The 22,645-nt window shown below is 39.7% G+C and overlaps 1 protein-coding gene across 2 annotated transcripts in view; it reads right to left on the reverse strand.

Annotated features, from left to right (window-relative positions):
* Positions 1–17,994, reverse strand: part of LOC134347509 (capZ-interacting protein-like) — a 56,591-nt gene extending 38,597 nt beyond the window's left edge. The window contains exon 1 of one of the 2 annotated variants that reach the window (XM_063049845.1): positions 17,766–17,994. The gene's annotated coding sequence lies outside the window, so the exon portion shown is untranslated. Of the gene's footprint in view, positions 1–17,230; positions 17,507–17,765 lie in introns of those variants that run through there. The other variant, XM_063049846.1, reaches the window with a different exon arrangement.
* Positions 17,995–22,645: the final 4,651 nt, after the last annotated feature.

Here is a 22,645-nt window from a genome sequence, read left to right on the forward strand (position 1 = left end):
CTGCTTTATAAAGTTTCCCATTACTCAATTCCTGCCCAAATATCCTTTAAATACAGTGGATTCTGGTTAATTGGAACTCATCAGGACCAGTACATTTTGGCCCAATTAAGTGGCTGCCCCAATAGTTAAAAAGGTATTTAAAAACTACCATTGAGTAACAAACTCTGTATTTAAGTGAAATATAGAACAAATTATAACACTATCAAAGTTGCTACAGTACTGTAAAACTGTGTATTGGTTCCTAATAATTATCAGAGGAATTCAATGTATACTGCTGTGTTCTTTTGATTGACTGTAAATGAACAAAATCTGCTCAGGCACCTAGTGTAGATAATGTTCTGCCTTCATACAATGCTATCAATGGTTGCATCCACCAAATTTTCATTTTGATTGTAACATTCAAGATGATTGTCTATACTTCATATTCTTATTCTTCGTAGTTCCTAACTTGTCAAAGCAGTGAAATAGTTTCATTTTTACTCCCGGTCATTTCTGACATCTTCAAGCCTGGATACTTGAAACCGCAGTGAGCGGAATAGTTCTGAATTGTCTTACTGCTTATTTCTTGCCAACTATCAGTGACGTTCCCTCCCCCCCCATCAGTGACGAAAAAAAACCCACTGCTTTCTGAACACGTACATGCAGCTGAGGCTATTTAAAAACTGATTGCTCTCAGCACTGCGTTGTGTCTAATGGACACTCAAGTTGACACACACCTAATGCTAGTTGGAAACTGTTCATCAACAGTCTCCTGCCCCAATTTATGGCATAGTGTTCCAAATAAATGAAGAGAAATCCCAGCTGCTTTCTGGATTAGTTTTTGTTCTTTAAGATTTGCTCCAAATAAGCAGCTGCCCCAATTAACTAATGGCCAATTAAACATCCACCTCTACTGACAGCTCATTCCATATTACTTCCACTTCCAGGTGGAAAACTTGACTTGTGTCCATCACTTTCAAACTAACATAATAGGTATCAATACAAAAATAAATGGGATTTAATTGACCATCACTTACCTTGATAAGCTTTTAATGCTATTTTTTTCCTGACAGATGAACTTACCAACACAGAGTGCAGCAATGGAGGCTAAAACAGTGTAGAACTTAGCCAATTCTTTGCCTTCCTAATACTGGCCTCGTTCTTAAAATATGTTGTGAATACACACACATACCAGATTAAAGAGAAAATTAGAGGGTTTTATTTCCTGTTGTGTGGGAGTTATAGGCCAAATGTCAACCAGTTATAAAGGGTGCAATTGGAAATACTAACAAGAGGACACAGGTTTAAGGTGCTGGGGAGCAGGTACAGAGGAGATGTCAGGGGTAAGTTTTTTTACTCAGAGAGTGGTGAGTGTGGGGAATGGGCTGCCGGCAATGGTGGTGGAAGTGGACACGATAGGGTCTTTTAAGAGACTTTTAGATAGGTACATGGAGCTTAGTAAAATAGAGGGCTATAGGTAAGCCTAGTAATTTCTAAGGTAGGGATGTGTTCGGCACAACTCTGTGGGCTGAAGGGCCTGTATTGTGCTGTAGGTTTTCTATGTTTGAATTATTGTTGATAGACTTGATAAACTGGTTTATTTCTGCAGTACAGTATTCAGTGAAGCTCTTTTCTACATGATAATCACTTCTATTGTTGATACAGTCTAATTTTGGTTACTTGTAGGTTTTTTGGATAAAATAAATTGAATTAGATCAGTAATTTTGCCCAAATTAGTAAAGGGGGAAATGTTTTTAAATTTTACCTCATTTTTAAGTAATGTATCACATTTTTATATTAAAAGAATTGCATTATTGTCTTTTCAACTGTCTGTGGTAAAAGAGCCAGGGACCACGAATGAGAACACAAATCAAAATCCCACAGAGACCAAACATTTAAGCACCACTACTCCCATTCCCAATATTCCTTTAGCTCTTGGCCATAGTGCTCAACACATGAGCAACTGATGGGAAAAGGTGATGATTGTGAAGGGATTAAGGGGAAACAAGTTGTCAGAAATGGAATACGCAGTCTACGTCAAACCACTCTACCAGTGAAACATCCTGAACTGGAAGTGTTTTTGGTAAGAATGATAAATTATGTTCAAATGGCCCTTTTACAAAGTTTTGTATGGTATTATATATATAGCCAAGGTAGTTCTCAAAAAAATAGCAATATGCATAAAAATTATTGTTGGATCCGTGATTTTTCATACAAACTGATGTGTCGACCCAGCTAACAGACGTTTCTACATTTAGTTTCGTTCACTGGTTTGTGGAAGTGAAGGGCCTTGGAACAGAATGCAATTGTGCAAGACATTGTGACTTCATTCTGAGGTCTTGTAATCTACTCAGCTCAGAGCGGTGGTAGCCTGTTATCTTGGAAAAAAATCTGAACAAAAAGTGTTGAGCAAACAAAAAGCAACAGAAGCTTGCCCTGCTGAAAAAATGTCCCTTCCTATGAATGTGCTTTAAAAAACATTGTATCTAATTCTTAGTGAGACCACTAAGCAAATTTTAAAAGAATTAAAAGGTACAAACACTTCTATCAAACGTATTACTTTATAAAGAATTTGAAGGCAAATGCCAGATAGTATTCTATCCTACTGCTGAACTTAAAATTGAAAATTAGCTCAGGTTAAAATAATTTCTCAAGTATGGTGGTGCACAATTTAAGACAAGAAATTATTTTTGGACAATAAAGAGACAGGTAAAGTACTGGAGAGAAACTAATGAACGGATATGCATTAAAAGTGAAACAAAAATGTTCAACCACTTTATCTAAAAAAAACAGATGCTGGAAAACAAATAACAACAGTAAACACTGGAAATACTCCATTCAGATGGCATCTGTGGAAAGAGACAGTGTTAGATTCCCTGATTGAAGGCCCTTCTTCAGAACTGGGAAAGTCAAAAAAAAAATATTAGCTTTATGTTGTAGTGGATGGGATGGACAGGTACAACAAGGGCAAGGCTAGCGTATCTAAGGTGATTACATCACTTACGGAGCTGTCTGGTTGACAGATCAATGAGGCAAGTTGGAGCTAACCTGGGATCAAATTGTTCTTTAATATAACTTTCGTATTTGACTGCTTACGTTTCATATTGGCTTTAAGGAATTAGGTACTTTTCAAAGGCACAGCTCATTCTGTTCTGCTGCGCAGTGTACTCAGTACATTGTTATGTTCTGTGCGAGCACTTTTTTCCAGGAAGTAGCAAATGTTGTGTTTAAATCATATAGTACTGCGCAAGGCTGCCTAATTCCAAACAATTGGTTTATTGATCACAGAATGTCTCTCTGGCGCTTCCCACTCACTCCCTTCCCTTTTTCCCAACCATGATTCCCTTCTCCCTGCTCCCTTCCCATTTTCAGGCTACAATAGAGACTCATATCAGAATCAGGTTTATCATCACTCACAAATATCTTGAAACTTGTTTTTTTTTGTGGCAGCAATACAGTGCAATACATAAAATTACTACAGTACTGTGTTCAGCTTTGACGTTTTCATGCTGTTTGTCTATATCCTCCACAGCGTTTATAACTTAGGAACTAGAGTCCAGACCCACAGGACACGAGGGCAGTACTGGGATAGTGAACACTCACATCACCGTCCTGGTCAACAAACATATTTGGATCCATTATTGATAATATTCACTTAACTTAGAAAATGACTTCAGCACCTTTGGATTCTAATTCCGACCAAAACCAGAAGCCTAGATTTAAATGTGGAAAGGGAACAAATTTTCAGCATCACAACTACTCTGAGCTGTTGCTTAATGCTGCCAAATAATTCTATCATTGTTCCACTGGTCAGAGTCCTGTTCTTATCTCAAAGTACTGCACACGCAAGGAAGTAGTCTCATGTTGAAGACTCTGGAGCAGAAGATCCAAATAACATCCTACAACGAGTACGAGGCATGATACCCAGTGGTGGCAGGAATATATGAGGCATGATACCCGGTGATGGCAGGAATCAGGTTTCTGCCATCAAACCTTCCAGGCTAGCATGGAAAGAGTGACAATGCGTATTTCTTTCAAAGAGATAGCAAGAATATATTTGCATTGATTGATTGTCACCTGTACCAAGATGCAATGAAAACCTTGTCTTGCACAATGCCAATACAGATCAAGTATACTGTATAATAATACACTCAGCTGGGATAATGCAAAATAAAGTGTAAAAGCTACCAAAAAACTGCTGTGCAGGTGAACGATAAAGTGCAAGATCGTAATGAGGTAGATTCTGAGGCCAAGAGCCTGTCTTATCATATAGGAGGTCCATTGAAGGGTCTCATAACAGTGGGATAGAAGCTGTCCTTGAGCCTAGTGGAGTCTTTTTTATCTTCTGCCCAGTGGGAGAGTGGAGAAGAGAGGATGTCCAGGGTGGGCAGGGTCTTTGATTATGCTGGCTGCTTCATGAGGCAGTGATAAATATAGACAGACTCCATGAAGGGGAGGCTGGTTCCTGCAACCACAACTCCCTGCAGTTCCATGCAGTTCCTTACTGTCACGGGCCGGGCAGTTCCTTACCGTCACGGGCTGGGCAGTTGCCATAGCAAGCAGTTACACGTCCACACAGAATACATCATGGAACCGATGGGCTGAAAGGACCCTTGAGCAATAAGATTTTGTGATTCTAAGAATACTTATTATTTGTACCAATCTGAAGGAACATGATTAATTATCGACAGCTGATTTAAAATTGAATCTACAGGCCTCTTCTTGTTGATGATGGTAGTGACCCTTTTTTAAAAAATGATGAGCTTACATTGATACATTTACTTTATTGTAGCTTGGTTCAGTCACTCCCAAAGCTTTCATCCCATCAAAAGGAATCTATTCAGCCTTTGTATTCATGGTATTAGTGCACGAGATCAAACACTGCCTCATTATTGCTCACAATGGTGTCCCTCTAGTTTTAACGCCATTTATTTGTGCATCTGTGCTGAGGATGGTGCTTTTAAGTAAAAAGGCATAAAACCAGTTCCTTCGTGTGTACAAGTCATACATTCATCTGTGCTGAGGATGGTGCATTTCAATCAGTTCCTTCATGTGTACAAGTCACATAATGTTCTAGTGTTGTACTACCACCCGTTTCATCACATTGGTCTCAGACAGCCAGCAGCAACATCATAGAAAGGTTTGACAAATTTCACAGGGAAACGCTGCGAGGTGTGCATTTATAAAATGTAGCACATTTATACTAAATGTAATTTAAAAACTGGAGGGCAGCTGATTGCAGTTACCCTACACATCTGGTCTTCCTCATCAATGCTTTGCCTCTTAAATGTTGCTATTGTATGTGCTTCCACCACCTCCCCTGGCAGCATGTTCCAAGCACCTACCATTCTCTTGTGTAAAACAGTAACATTTGCCTTATAAATCTCATTAAAACTATTCCTCTCTCCTTAAAGCTACAACCCCCTAGTATTTGATATTTCTATCCTGGGAAAAAGTCTCTGACTACCTACCCGGCCTATGCCTTTCATAATTTTATATATTTTAATCAGTTCACTCTCAGCCTCTGAAGTTAGGAAATATTGTATCTTGATTAACCTCTTCTACACCACAGCCTGTACATTTTTCCTATAATGTGATGACTAGAACTGCACACAAGACTTCAAATGTGGCGTGGCCTAAGTTTTATACAGCTGCAACTTGACTTTCTGATGTTTATACTTATCACTGGAAAGGCAAGCATACTCTACCACACTATTTACATGTGCTGTCACTTTCAGGAAGCTATGGACTTTCATGGCTACCTGGAGAAGAAGAAATTCAGAGTTGTATACTTTGGTAATAAATGAACCTTTGAACTTGCACCTTAAGTTCTGTCTGCACATATACTGAATATCAAACTAAATGATGTAACTTCAGGAAAGCCCAATAACGTGGTCAAGATCCCAGAGCAAGTTTAAAAAGACAAATTTTCATCGACATCTGCTTGATTTCCCCTTTTCCATCCAGAGTTGCTGTGAACTTTGACATTCCCTTTAGCTTGGCCGAGTTTAATTAGTCCGACATTAATTAGGAACTGAAGTAGGCATGAACAGCTAAACTTGAGAATACTTCTGAAATCCAAAACAGATCAGGACACATGACATTCTGCTGAAATATCACCTCAGGTTAAAGGCATGATGCCTTGTCTGAAGTGCCACTGCTTCCATGAGATATTGAACTAAACTCCAAATATCTGCTTAGATAAACATACTTCTATTTGACCTACCACCATTTTCAAAACCCAATCATTCATTCTTTTCCCTGCTGCTTATAATACATACCTTCATACAAAGTTTTCTTGGCCATGTGTTTACCTGGCCTACAGAATTAATTCAGAAATAACCCATTGATGAAAAAGTACATTAGGAGTTGACTTAAAACCAAATAAAACCAGGTAGCTTAATTGGTCATTGTAAATTGTCCTGTGATTAGGTTAGGGTTTAATTAGGTTTGTTAGGGGTTGCTGGGGCACTGAGGTTCAAAGAGCTGGAAAGGCCCATTTTGTGCTGCATGGCTAAATAAAAGTAAAATAAACAGGCTTCAGATTGCACATGCCACCATTCACTTGCCCTCACTGGTGGGGCAGAATTCTTCTTTTCCCAGAATTTTCATAATTCTGGTTCCAATCACCAGTTCCAGCAGCAGCTCTCATTGAATTCATCCCCCTGATCTCCATCACAACTTCTGGTTCTAATGAACTACCCTCCTCTCCAAATGAAGCTCCAATCCTCAAACCTCGGTCTCCTGTGACCTTCCCCCCTCCAGCATTACTCAAACCTACCCAAGTTTCTCTGCTCACTCCACAATGGTAGAGTGAGTGAAGAAAAATATTCTGTGCACAAATTACGCCAGGCCTAATCATTGCCTCCAATAACAACATGGGCCTTGGATGCTGCAGAATTTTATATCTTTGAAGAAAAGGAGGTTAATAAGTGATCTGATAGAGGTGTAGAGGATGGTAAGAGGATTAGATCAAGTGGAAAGCCAGAGATTTTTTTCCCCAGGTTAATATGAGGAGGTATAATTTTAAGGTGACTGGCAGACATCCCACCTCTCCTGGAACTTCCGGGAGTCTCCCGCATATTCATAGTAGCTCCCTGATGCCCGCAAATTATATACAATATCACGGAAATCAATTTTTTTGAGAGCGAGCGAGAGAAAAGCAAGAGAGAGCGCGAGAGCGACCACGAGAGAGAGCGCGCGCACAAAAGAGAGCGAGAGAGAAAGCAAGAGAGCCCGAGCAAGAGTGAAAGCAAGCAAGAGAGGGAGAGAGAGCGAGCGAGAGCGCGCCATGGCAGAGTGTTCCAAAAAAAAATAAAACGTACGTCACCCCAGACTACACTAAAGTGTACCCCTGCCTAATAGGGGTCAAAATAATGACAGTGTGGCTCGCTGCACTGTTTGCAATGGTGACTTTTCTATTGCCCATGGGGGGTTAAGACTGTAAAAGACATGTTGAGGTGAGTTTAACAGGTGTCATTCGTTCATTAGCACAGCTAATGTTATTTAAACTAGCTGGCTAGCTGCTAAGGAGCTACTGTATTGCAGACATCCCACCTCTCCCGGAAATCTCCCACAAATTGATGGTGCTACCTCCCTGAAATGAGTTTTTGCAGGGTGGGATGTCTGGACTGGAGGAAAGTATGGGTGGGGGGATGTCAGGGGTGTTTTTTTAAAAACACAAGAGTGTGGTGGGAGAATGGCAGAGGCATATACATTCGTGGCATTTAAGAACCTCTTAAATAGGCACATGGATGATAGAAAAATGGAGTGCTTTGTAGGAGGGAAGTGTTAGATTAAGCTTCGAGTAGCTTAAATGTCGGCACAACATCATGGACTGTAGAACCGCCACTGTGCTGTAATGTTCTATGTTTTAAATCCAGTACAAACTGCAAATATTTAATAATCAACCATGCTCAGGTTGAAGTATGTGGTAAATTTGAAATTAAACAGGGGAACTGAATCATACTGAGTAAAATAATACCCAGTATAAAACTTGCTTTTAGAAAAAACATATCCAAGATATGGAAACTTAAAATCAATTACATTCTACACTTCCAACATACACATGGGAGTAACCAGCAAATTAAGACATCACTGCATGGCTCTGAAACAACAAGCCTGACCATATCGTGGTTATGGAAATATTTTGCAATATTATCACATCCCACAAGATAGAAATTCAGTTAAAATACTATAGATTTCCCTTATAAAACTGACAACTTTTAAAGTTGGTGTTAATGGACAAATTTAATATCTGTATTACATGCATTTAATACTCATATAACAGGCCAACATTAGTCTGAAAACTGGCCTGTACAGCTGGACACCAAAACTATTTCCAAGGGTGGAAAGTGATCAGGAAGATTCACTTTCAGCATTCAAGTAATTCTAACCCATGAAGTTCTTAACGACAATTTCACCATTTCCTCATTACAGGCCACATAGACCAAACTTTCTTAAAACCTAGTAAATTTATTAGCAAAGTATTTGTACATCACTACTATGGTCAGTGTCATTTTCTTGGGGGCATTCACAGGAACAAAGAAATTCAGTAAAATTAATGAAAAGCTACCCACAAACAGATACTGACAAACAATGTACAAAAGACAAACTCTGAAAATTTGACAAACAAATAAATAATAGTGACAGCATGAGCTGTAGAGTCCTTGAAAGTGAATCCACCGGTGTTGTAATCAGTTCAGTGTTGTAGTGTTGGAGGCTCCTGTACCTCCTTCCTGATGACAGTAGCGAGAAGAGAGCAGGTCCTGAATCACGGGGATCCTTAATGTTCGATGCTGCTTTCTTGTGACCGCACTCCTTAAAGATGTGCTTAATGGTGGGGAGGGCTTTTCCTGGAATGGACTGGACTGTATCCACTGCTTTTTGTAGGCTTTTCCATTCAAAGGCATTAGTCTACTGTATTGTGGCGATCCCAGACCGTCTATATGTTTTCAAGACTTGGGCTGTAGACAACAGGCATTTCAGGTGCAGAAAAAAGATACAAGACCCATCAGCTCCCCCAAATACTCCAAATCCTTGTGAAGAATAAGTACAGCAATATCAGCATCATCACACCAGCAAACATCTCCAGTAATGAGGGCCTAAATACATTTATTCAGCTCTGAGGGAAAACCATGTTCCCACACTAGGAAAATGTTCAAAACCTCTCTGTGAAAATACATTCACCCTACTTCCTCCTGGGCATCCCTAATTCATCATTGCTCAAAAAAAACAGAAGAAATGAGTCCACATATTAAAAGCAGAGGAAAGCAGTGTACCTCTTCTCAAACAACTGATACTCAGACTTTTCAGGAATTTCACTGGAAAATTGCAGTTCACACTATGGGCTCAGAGATCTCAGGGGAAGAACAGATACTGATCACCACAGAGGGGAAACCCAAGAGGGGAGCTGACAATGATACTTCTTCACCCCTAATATTTTGGCTCCTTGGCAGCATATCTGAAATTGTAGTGGATCTATTTTGGACACAAGTCCTGTATGCCTTTTCCACTACTTTTAGTTATGCAGCAGGGTGGCAAGGAGCATAACAAAGAAGTGGAAAATGCATATGTATTCAGATTGCCATTCTGCATTTGCTGGCACCTGTTTTCATGCCTATGACACAACTATGTTAAAAATGTAGGTATTTAGGTCAGTCTGTTCATGATAAGTTTTTAAAAGTCATAAATTTCCAAATCTAAGTTTTATAACTTTTTAAAACAATTCTTAGAATGTTCAAGATTTAATGTTACTTAGAAATGCTGCACTATATTCTTCATACACTCCACTAATCATTAAACTGTACCAGGCATTGTTACATTTAAGATTGTCACTTCATTCAAGCATGTTAACAACTAAACAAGTTAACTTACAAAGTTAACCTATCTAATTTAGACCCAAGAATTCTTATTGGGAATTTTATTGCTTAATTTAATATCCATTAAGTATCAGACATGCTACTTACAAAAAAATTATGAAGGCAAACTGATATCATAAAAAGTATCTTGAATTCTTGTATCTTAGAAGCGAGTGGAGTCAGAATAATTGTGGAGTTGATATGAACGAGTAACCCAGTGATAAATTTTTCAGAAAGCTGTTCACAACTAGAAAAAATGTACCTTTTAAAATTGTTTCACTTCTTTTGTTATTTGCATGCAGTTAAATATTAGCAATTAAAATGTCAAACTCAAGAAATATTATAAAATAAACTATACAATGTTCTTATTACTCAGTTGAAGAGTACTGCAACATTAGAATATAATTAGCAATCTAGTAACAAAAAATCAAATCATTATGATTACAAATTGCCGTGGCTTCTCCAAATATAAAAGATAACACTATTTTAAAGAGAGACTTACATTAATTTGCCTAGCGGCTCATCAGTAGATGCAACATGCTGTGACTGAAGTAAAAATGTTTCAGCTGTAATCACTAAATGCTATCAGTCCTTATTTGATCAACTAACAGGAAACACACTTACTTCAAAGAAAAGGTCATCAACCTGAACTGCTACTCCAGCTCTCTTTCCCTTTCCAAATACCACTCACTGAGTATTTTGTTTTGCCCTGACATTGGTTCAAATTGCCTACAACAATTTTCTGTTCCATTTCATAAAATTACCTTCTGTTTATGGAGATATTATTGAAAATCAGCCAAACAACAGATTGAAGTAATTTCATGCAGTTTGGTTTCATTAGAAGAATGATAGCAAATCGGCCAATCATGCTTCACAATTAAAGAGAAAAATCCTTAACCATGCTATAATAAATACACTGGATTCCAGTTAATTGGGACAAAATCAGTAATTTTGGCCCAATTAAGCCGCTCCTACAATTAGCCAATTTCAAGGAAGTAATTAAAAAGGTTTAAAAAAAGACAAAATGAGTAACAAATTATGTACTTAAATGAAATACAGAACAAGTTAGATTACTACCAACATTACTGTAGTACTACAAAACTGTGTATTAGTTCCTAACACTTATCAACAGAGGAATTCATCCATGTCACTATAAATGAATGAAATCAGTGCAAACACCTTGTGCAGATAATGTCTTCATACAACTGTTGACAACTGCATCTTCCAAATCCGCATTTCCATTGTAACGTTCAAGATGATTGTCTACCTAACAGCAACTCCTTTGTTTGCATCTTTGGAAACAGCTCTGTTTCTATCTTTGATATCTCTATTTTTCCCTTTCAGGGTTCTTTTGAAGACCCTGATCTGGAGTTACACACCACCTACAGTTCTTTGTGCGAATGGGACCTGCTCTCGGGGTTTCATAACTGGCCGTTATTTGGCACGCCAAGGGCGCAGCCTAAGAGCTTCAGTCACCTTCAGAGGCCCAAGATTTCGTGGCTCTGGAGACAGGGGATCGGAGGTCGGTGTCCGGGCAGGAGATTGGTGTGTCGGGGGAGTCGGAAGATCTAAGGCTTTGGGCACAGAGCTCGGAAAAGCAATGCGAGTTGTTTGTTATGTCTCCCCTCTCACTGTGAAACAGGGACACCTCTTTCTCCCTTATTAGGGAAAGAGAGAGCCTGTGGTATGTCGAATACCTGGTGAACGAGTAGTCTTTGGAGTACTGTAAGTCTGTGTCTTTGCTATTGCTGCGCACTTGAGTGCTCAGTGGTGGGTGCGGATGTTTTTTTTTGCTGGTGGGCAGAGGGGGGATCGTTCCTTGCTGCCACTTATGTGCAGGAGGGAGGGGAGCTGGGAGGGTGGTCTTTGGGGTTCTAACATTTAACTGTCATTCATTTTTTGGGGTCACTCCTCTGTTTTTCATGGATGGTTGTGAAGAAAAAGCTTTTTGGGATGTATATGGTATACATTTCTCTGACATTAAATGTACCTTTGAAACCTTTTCACTCCCAGCCATTTCTGGCATCCCTAAGACTAAATGTTGAAACCACAGTGAGCAAAGCAGTTCTGAATTGTCTTTCTGCTTATTTCTCACCAACTATCAGTGATAAAAGTCACTGATTTTTGAATGCAAACATATGCTATTTAAAAACTATTCGCTGGAAGCACAATAAGATTTAAGTTTACAAAAAGCCTGCACGGGGACCACGGTTGTATGGAGCTATCCTATGCAACCATGGATAGGTGGTGAAAGAGGTGGATCACTAACATCATGCACTTCACTAATTTGTTTTGGAAAGCTGAGGCCTTGAGTTAAAACAGAAAACACTGCAAACACTTGACAGGTCAGGAAACATTTTTCCATTTTACCCCATGAAGTGTTTCCAGGGCTTCACATTTTTATCTCAGAATTTCCAGCATTCTGAACTAAGAAGTTTAATTATGTCATGCTTATGCAATTTGTTCATCTAAAAATAATGCTCTCGTCCTTGACCTAAGACAATGGCTTTATTAGATAAGGATCTTGAGGGAGAATGAGTGGACTTTTCAGAGATGTGCTAAAGATCATAAATGAGAAAGAAGAAGGAAATTAGTGCAAAATTTTGATACGGGTTAGTTATGTACATCATATCTAGAGTTGTTTCAGTCAAGATTTAAACAGACATCAGGGAATATTTGCACCATAGAGTTAGGAAATAGACTAAGTCATATCATTAGAATGATTTACACAAAAAAAAACAAAATTGTTTACGATGAAAATGGTAAAATTTGTATTCGGACGCCTTTATTTTGAACATAAAGTGAGAGTTGTGTAAAACAATAGTCCAAAAGCAAAATACAATAAATCATAAATTAAATTTTAAAAATCTGGAAATACTCAGTAGATCAGATAGCATCTGTAGGAGAAAATCTGTCAGAGACATGAGTATATCTGCAGACTATTTATAAGGCACTAGGTTATTCTAATGTAAAGATTTATATTGTATCTTACATTAATTTGTTCATGCTTGCAAACTATATACAAATACTGAACTTTTCAAAGTAAATTTATTATCAAGGAACATATATGTGACCATATGTCACCCTGATATTCATTTTCTTGTGGGCATTCACAGTAAGTATAAAGAAACACAATAGAGTCAATGAAAACAACACATGTGCAAAAAACAACATACTGAGTAGGTACAAAAAGAAGAAAAACACCAAACAAGATAAAAATAAATAAGTAAGCAATAAATAATGAGAACATGAGTCATTGAAAGTGAGTCCATAGGTATGGGAACAGAAGTGTCTGGGTGAATGAATTTGGGTAAAGATATCCCCTCTGTTTCAAGAGCCTGATGGTTAATAACCGTTCCTGAACCTGGTGGTGTTGGTCCTGAGGCTCCTGTACCTTCTTCCTGATGGCAGCAGCGAGAAGAGAGCATGGCCTGGATGGTGGTGGTCCTTGACAATCGATGAGTGTTCTTTGTAGATGTGCTCAGTGGTGGGGGAGACTTTACCCATGATGGAGGGGGCTGTATCCACTATATTTTGCAGGATTTTCCATTCAAAGTCACTGGTGCTTCCATACAGGCTGCGATGAAACTGGTCAGTTGTACTCCCCACCATTCGTTTATAGAAGTTTGTCAAAGCTTTAGATTACATGCCAAATCTGTGAAAACTTCTCAGAAAGAAGATGCACTGCTGTGCTTTCTCTGTGTTGACAATTATGTGCTGAACCCAGGACAGATCCTCTGAAATCATAATGCCAAGGAATTTAAATTTTAAAGCTGACCACCTCTACTTCTGAGCAACTTTTGATGACCGGCTCATGGACCTCTGGGTTTCCTACTCTTGTAGTCCATAATCAGCTCCCTGACCTTGCTGATGTTGACTGACAGGTTGTTGTTGTGGCACAGTTCAGCCAGATTTTCAATCTCCCTCCTACGTGCTGATCTGTCACCGCCTTTGATTCGGCCAATGACAATGGTGTTGTCAGCAAGCTTAAATATGGCATTGGAGCTTAGACTCACAGTTATAAGTATAATACCTGTATATATTTAGAAATATGCTTGGTATTTATAATATTCATTCTGTCTTATTCAAAGAAAAGAATCAAGTAAACCGCAATTTCATGGTTGAAATTGAAATAATTATATAAGTGCTAAGGTGGCTCATTATAAGTTCAGGATCAATCAGATTGCTATTCCTTCTGAGTCATCAATGAATGTTAATCCATGAAAGTCTATATTCCGTTCAAAATATTATAACCCAACCATTATGCCAAGGAGATTCTTTTCTCTATACACACCCTGTGCAAATATTTGTGCTTAAGTTAGAACAAGTACCCAAAGCTTGCTTCAACTTGTTTGTAGAATCCTTCCTTATCATCTTTGGCTCTACATCGCTGACTACACTGCTGTTTTTCTGCTGTACCATCATTTCCCTGATCCTCAGAAAAGCTCCAACTTTTCTGAAAAGTCCAACTTCAGGCAGAATCCGTGGAACAATTAAGAAGAATGCAGCCCATTAAAACCTATTGGATATGAAGAGAATGTTTCCTACAATCAGGGAGTCTAGGACCAGAGGGGACAGCCTCAGAATATTGGGATGTCCCTTTAGAACAGAGATGAGGAGGACGGTGAATCTGCGATATTCATTGCCACAGAGGGCTGTGGGGGAAAAGTCATTGGGTATATTTTTTGTGGAGGTTGATAGGTTCTTGATTAGTAAAGCTATCAAAAGTTACATTGAGAAGACAGGAGGATGGGGTTGAGAGGGACAATAAATCAGCCATGATGGAATGGCAGAGCAGACTCAATGGCCGAATGGCATAATTCTGTTCTTATGTCTTATGGTCTATCTGCAGAGGTGCTGTTAAAACAACAGGGATGTTTTAATTTTTATTTTCCATTTTTAAAAGTTACTGGCATCTATAAAGTTAATATTTGTTGCTGATTCCCAACCCATCTAAATGCATACTTCGTGTATTGGAAATGTATATAAGACCATAATAAGACTATAAGATATAGGAGCAGAATTGGGCCATTTGGCCTATCGAATCTGCCCCACCATTTCATCATGGCTGATCCAATTTTCTTCTCAGCCCCAATCTCCTGCCTTCTCCCTGTATCCCTTTATGCCCTGACCAATCAAGAATCTATCAACCTCTGCCTTAAATATACATAAAGACTTGGCCTCCACAGCACCCTGTGGCAAAGAATTCCACAGATTAACTGGTTGCCTTTACAGCACTTTAAGCCAAGCCATTTTATGAATATAAATTTCATGACATATGCAGGTGATATTAAACCTGATTTTGATTCTAAACATCTAGAGCCGATTATTTCCAACCAAATTTGAAGTCTTAAAACATTCAAAGTTGTATTGGATTCCTTAAAACTGATTTATTTTATCTTCATCACATATTGAATTTATGAATATTTGATATTTGAATAGAAATTTAAGGAGTATCATTGACTTTGAATTTGGCATTGAATTCTACTCCTATGTCTTATGGGCTTATAATATATAGTTCACAGATAGTTGAAACTCAGGTGCCTGAACAGATTGTAAAAACTACAGAAATAGTCAAATATTATGGATTTGAGGATTATAAACTGGCAAACGTTTTGGGGCTATGTTCACCATAATAAATTGTAAGGCCTCTTTCTGAGTGTTATTGTGATAGGATTCTGGATGATAAGTCCTAACCCATCCTTTGTAACTACAGTTGGAATTATCATTGGCTATATTTATAGTTTTATTCCTAGCAACTGTGTCAGAATAATACCAACGTTTTGCGGAAATAACCAAAATATCTGATAATATAATTGCTGGACAGTATGTGCTGTGAATAAATTTGACTAACACAGTAAAGGATTGATAATAACAAATACTAAATAATCTGAATATGGAAGAATTCCTCCATGGCGTATTGTGGTTACCTTTGTAAACATTTTTATAGTTATGAATGAGTTGTTTACATATCAAAGCTTCATTCATGTCAGGTCCAAGGTCTACTACTATACAATGGTAGACTTAACAGACGGTTTCCTGAAATGTCACACGTCCTATTCAAGCCAAATTGGATGTGTTTTTAATGTTTTTGAAATACGTAGATGATCATGAGCAAGATGAAAAAAATAAAGCAAGCAGTAACGCTTTATAGTGACAATAGCAAGCTGGAATTCCATTCCATTCCACTGCCAATTCCAGTTCTCCGTAATGACCATTCCTCGCATGCCCAAGTCAGCAATGCCAACATGATTTGTCATCAAGCAGCATTCCTGACAAGGCCGATCGTTTGCTTTGCTAAGGGTCATATACATACACTTTCCAGCAGGATTCGCTCAGTAGCAGGCTTGGAATGGGAATCACTGGCTGCCATTAGCATCTCCGCGCAGAACAGCACTTCCCGACGCTAGTGAGAATAGCGCCTTCCACACTGGCCCAAGAATGAATCTCAGATTAAAACGTTTTGAACGGGCAATATCACTCCAATGCTTCAACTGAGCAAATATACCACCGAAAGTACAATTTCGCGCAATTTCGCACACTTCTCCTTCAATCGCATATTGATATAAACAGTGAATTACTTATTAGTTCACTGTTAACATTTTTTAAATTCCTTCTCCAGTCCGTAGAAGGATATCCGGCAGTAAACGTCTGTACAGAATGAGATCTTAATTAAAATTAACAGGGAGCCAATGACTAGGAAGAGCTATTATCGGACTCTATGGAACAATATGACATCCGATTTTTAAAAGTATCCAATTTATTGAGAAACAAATAAAAAACATTTGCAGAACTATTATCCTTCATTAAAGATTAAGTAAATGTATACTTTAAATGTTCTCTATGATATAGTAATTGCAAATTATTTTCACAAATTATGAATATATTTTAACTACAATATGTAAGATTTCACTGCTAGGCCTGCCAGATTATTAAACACATTGGTTAAACTCTTTAGCCTACATACCAGTTCATACAGGTTTTATTTTATCAGTGTCAATTTAGGGGGAAAGTATCACGTTTCAGACAACCAATCCACGTGATGCCGAACGTCGCATTCACGTCTAAACATGACGGGAAAAAGTTGTCAATGAAGGTTTGCATTTATCAACGCCAATCGCACCCAAATGTCTCTTAAAACTATGAATTCACGCGCAACTTGCAAATTCAATGTGCAAATTCACATACTAAAGACAGATTAAAAAATAAACAATTTGCGTGTGGGGAATACCATATCAAAGATCGCGCTCTTCGAACGCATTCGCCTACTTTAACAGGCATAAGCGACATGGAATTCACAAGAAATTGAATCAAAAGAGCCTCCCAGCAATGAAACTGAGATAGTGCTCGGCAAAGGGGATCTTACAATCCTGCTGCCAATTTCAATTTACCTCTTAGCCACCAGATCTTTCAAACAAATTGTCCTTCCGTAGACTTGCCTTTGATAACTTGCCGTGTTGAGTTCTCTTTCAGATGTCAAACTCAGTCTGTCAGACCCTCTCTCTCTCTCAGAGTCACACACATCCCAGTGACACAACGCTGTGGTCAGATCCAGCAGACAACCTACCATCGGACGCGAGGGGGGTTTTGAGGATTTAAAATCAGAGTCAACTCCCAAACAGCTGGGCTACAGAGATAGCTCTAACCTACAAAATTCACCTCGTGTTTGTGGGACAGCGCAGTGCTTTACTTTTGGCCGTTCGCTCGCGTAGAGGAAAAACCAGTAAACATGCGATTGGAGTTTTCCTCAAAGAGAGCTGCCAGTCTCCTCTGAACAGCTTGTGCATGTCAGATTCTTAGCGAGTAAAGTGACCACAGATTTGGCTTTTAATCAGAAGTCTCTCCCTAACAGTTACACTGCCTGCGGTAAAGCATGCAATTGTCAATTCATGAAATATACATCAGTAAAATATTTTTCCATCTCACCTGATAATGAACCTGTTATTTTTACCAGCCGCTGCAGTCAGGAAAACATAATCGAGACTGTACTTTCATACGATTGGAATTAAGTATTTAAACTCAATTTCATTCGTGCTATTTTCGCGTTAGTAACTTTGCTTCAACGGCTGGAGCAGTAAATTGCAACTCTTGATGCTACTGCTCTTTCTCAAAGTTCCAACGCTCTCTGTGTCGTTGAGTACTTCCTCTTTCTCTTCGTTTTGACACGACAAGTTCGGTTGTTTGTTTTGCTGGAAGGAAGCCATTGAACGGAAACTACTCAGCATTAGGCCAATCGAAGGAAATGGGCTGCTCTGAAGATATGAGCGGCAAGTTGAGAAGAACTTGGCATGGGCTATTAGATTTTGGTCACCGTTTAAGGCAGACTAGCAGAGGTAATTACGGAGCTTATTAGAAGTACAACTGGAAATGAGGGGAAATATATTAGTACAAAAGTAGAACCAAATCTCAGAGAAACAGAAAATAAAATCTGAAGTTTGTAAACTTTTGGGACATTTCAACCTTTGTTGTTCTCGATGTGTATTTTAGCTCTATTCCAGCCTCTCGTTTTGGTAAGCAATGCTCCCTTTGATCTGTTTAGGATGCTTAGGCGCTGGGAATGGTAGATATTTTGACCCCCTAACACCAAATAGAAATTAGAGACATTAAAGACTGCAGATGCTGGACAATCCCTCCTCCCCCACCCTCCACCCCCGCCACAGTTGTTCACCCAGCTGAGTTCCTCCAGCAGTTTGGTTTTGCACTAAACAGAATGTTCTGAGAAATTGATTTGTTTCTTGCTCCCCAACAAATATTTATGCAGGTGAAATTCACACTAGTGTATAGCTGATATACATCTTTGAATGACTTCGCACCAAAGGTGAATAAGGATGAATTTATCGGAGTAAGATTTGCGTGGATCCCAGTGCTGCTGTCCCTCAGTTCACCCAAGTGAGGTCAACAGTAGTGAAGCATTCAAAAATAGTTTCTGGCAAAATTGTCAACGTACAGTATTGTTCTGAGACATGACTGGTGCCAGATAAAACAACTTTTACTAACACTGAAGGCGCAAATTCATCCTTATTTAGCTACTCAGACGTGTCTTTCCTGAAGTCATAGGTGGAGTGCTGTACAAGTTTCTACTGACCCACAAACTCCCCAAAATGGGATCACCCCCCCCCCAGATATTTACTGTACACAGATAGAGGGTCCTCACACCCCCAGATAGGTACTGTACACAGATAGAGGGTCCTCACACCCCCAGATAGTTACTGTACACAGATAGAGGGTCCTCACACCCCCAGATAGTTACTGTACACAGATAAAGAGTCCTCACACCTCCAGATAGTTACTGTACACAGTTAGAGGGTCCTCATACCTCCAGATAGTTACTGTACACAGATAGAGGGTCCTCATACAACCAGATAGTTACTGTACACAGATAGAGGGTCCTCACACCTCCAGATAGTTACTGTACACAGATGGGGGGTCCTCACACCCCCAGATAGTTACTGTACACAGATAGAGGGTCCTCACACCCCCAGATAGTTACTGTACACAGAGCGTCCTCACACCCCCAGATAGTTATTGTACACAGATAGGGGGTCCTCACACCCCCAGATAGTTACTGTACACTGATAGGGGGTACTCACACCCCCAGATAGTTACTGTACACTTTCCCACAAAATTAAATAGCTAGAATTTCCTGACCAGGGTCCTATAAAGCTGCAACATTACCTCTCAGCTCCTCAGTTCAATTCCACAATTGATGAAGGCCAATACACCGTATACCTTCTTAACCACACAGTCAACCTGCGCAGCTGCTTTGAGCGTCCTATGGACTCGGACCCCGAGATCCCTCTGATCCTCCACACTGCCAAAGAGTCTTACCATTAATACTATATTTTGCTATCATATTTGATCTACCAAAATGAACCACTTCACACTTATCTGGGTTGAACTCCATTTGCCACTTCTCAACCCAGTTTTGCATCCTATCAATGTTCCGCTGTAACCTCTGACAGCCCTCCACACTATCCACAACACCTCTAACCTTTGTGTCATCAGCAAACTTACTAACTCATCCCTCCACTTCCTCATCCAGGTCATTTATAGAAATCACAAAGATTAAGGGTCCCAGAACAGATCCCTGAGGCACACACTGGTCACTGAACTCCATGCAGAATATGACCTATCTACAACCACTCTTTTCCTTCTGTGGGAAAGCCAGTTCTGGATCCACAAAGCAATATCCCCTTGGATCCCATGCCTCCTTACTTTCTCAATAATCCTTGCATGGGGCACCTTATCAAATGCCTTGCCAAAACCTATATATGCTACATCTACTGCTCTTCCTTCATCAATGTGTTTAGTCACATCTTCAGAAAATTCAATCAGGTTCATAAAGCACCTTTAGTGGGGACCTAAAGTCAGGACTAACGAAGGGTCTTGGCCTGAAACATCGACTGTGCCTCTTCCTATAGATGCTGCCTGGCCTGCTGTGTTCACCAGCAACTTTGATGTGTGTTTCTCTGTAAATTACCTAGCTCTGACCTTCTCCCATACTTTCATCCAATCACCTTAGAAGTATGTCTCTTCATATTAACCATAGCCATCCTGGGAAAAGGCTTAAATTGTCCACTCAATCTATGCCTCTTATCATCGTCTGCACCTCTATCAAGTCTCCTCATCCACCTGTGCTCCAAAGAAAAAAGACCTACAAGTGCTCACGCAACCTATCCCCATAAGACAAGCTCTCTAATCCAGGCTGCACCCTGGTAAATCTCCACTGCATTATCTCTGATGCGTCCACATCCTTTCGATAATGAGGCAACCAGAACCGGACACAATTCTCTAAGTGCTGTTTAACCAAAGTTTTTTAGAGCTGCAAAATAACCTTGCAGCTCTTCAACTCAATCCCTCAACTAATGAAGGCCAACGTACCATACACCTTCTTAACCACCCCATCAACTTCCACAGCAGCTTTGAGGAATCTGTGGACATGGACCCCAATATCTTTCTTATCCTCCACACAGAGTCCTTCCATTAACTTTCTATTCTGTCTTCTAATTTGACCTTTCAAAGTGTATCACTGCACACTTTTCCGGACTGAACTCCATTTGCCACTTCTTAGCCAAACTCGGTATGCTGTCAATGTCTCATAGTAACCTACGGCAACCTTCTACATTATCCACAATACCACCGACCTTTGTGTCATCTGCAAACTTACTAACCCATCCTTCTACTTCCTCATCTACAGTACTGTGCAAAAGTCTTAGACAGATATACAGTATATAGCTAGGACAGCTAAGATTTTGTATAGTACTGTATTTGTCAACATGGAGCAGAGATTAAGTTTGTAAATCTGGCGGGAGGAAAGGATATTGGGAATGGCCAGGGTGGAGAGCCATGGAAGGAGTGTGGGACAGGTGGCAGAGAAGGAGTACCAGGGGTGAGAGCTGGTGTAGGTGCTGATACACCCAGTCCTGAGACACCAGGCAAGGTCATTTGATTCCAAACATTTGGTTTATTAATCATTGCATAATGTCTCTCTGGTGCTTCCTGCTCCCCTCCCTTTTTTCCAACCATGATTCTCCTCTCCCTGACCCCTTCACATTCTCAGTTGCCAATAGAGATTCATGTCAGAATCAAGTTTATCATCACACATATGTCATGAAATTTGTTGGTTTTTTTTGGCGGCAGCAGTACAGTACAATACGTAGAATCACTACAGTACCGTGTAAAAGTCTTAGGCACCCTAGCTTTATATATGTGCCAAAGACTTTTGCACAGTACTGTGTCATTTTTTAGAATCATAAAGAGCAACAGGCCCAGAACAGATCCCTGCAGAACACCACTAATCAAGGACCTGCAGGCAGAACATACCACCCTCTGCCTTCTGTGGGCAAGCCAATTCTAAATCCACAAAGCCAAGTTTCCCTGGATCCTATGCGTCCTGATGTTCTGAATGAGCCTACCATGGGGAACCTTGTTGAGTGCCTTACTAAAGTCCATATACACCATATCCACCACCCTACCTTCATTGATTTGTTTTGTGACTTTGTCGAAAAAAATCAATCAGGCTTGTGAAGCACGACCTGCCCCCGACAAAGCCATGCTGATGACCCCTAATCAGACCATGCATTTCTAAATGCTTATAAATCCTGTCTCTAAGAATCTTCTCCAATGGTTTTCCCACCATTTACGTAAGACTCCTTGATCTATAATTCCCAGATCTGTCCCTCTTACCCCTCTCGAACGAGGGAATAGCACTTGCCATCCTCCAATTTCTAATGCTACTCCTCTGGCCAGTAGGCCTCAAAGATCTTCGCCAATGATGCAGCAATCTCTTCCCTTGCTTCCCGCCTAGCCCTGGGGATTTACCTATCCTAATGCTTATCAGAAGTTCCAAAACTGCATCTTCCTTAAACTCAACCTGGACCAGCACATTAGCCCATTTTATGCTGACTTTGTGTGGTTCTATAAACATGGTGGGCATGCTATATTGGTGCCAGAATGTGTGGCAACATTTGTGGCCTGCTCCTAGCACATCATTAGGTTATGTTGGTTGTTAAACTCTAACCACACACCTCACTATATTTTTTGAGAAAAATAAGAAATAACTGAATAAATAAACAACTGACAAATACATAAATTAATCTGATTCTAAATCTGACCTCACATTTGTCCAGGTCCCTCTCACTGGTGAATATTAATTAACGAGCCCCTGCCTCCTCCGACTCCAGGCATGTTTCCTGTTTCATTCCTGATCACCTCTCTTGTCACCATGGTCCTGCCATCCTACCATCCCTTCCCTGCCTCAAAGGGACAAACCTATCCAGAACCCCATACAAGTATTCCCTAAACAA

The sequence above is a fragment of the Mobula hypostoma genome, chromosome 6 (assembly GCF_963921235.1).
Source record: "Mobula hypostoma chromosome 6, sMobHyp1.1, whole genome shotgun sequence".
Taxonomy (NCBI): domain Eukaryota; kingdom Metazoa; phylum Chordata; class Chondrichthyes; order Myliobatiformes; family Myliobatidae; genus Mobula; species Mobula hypostoma.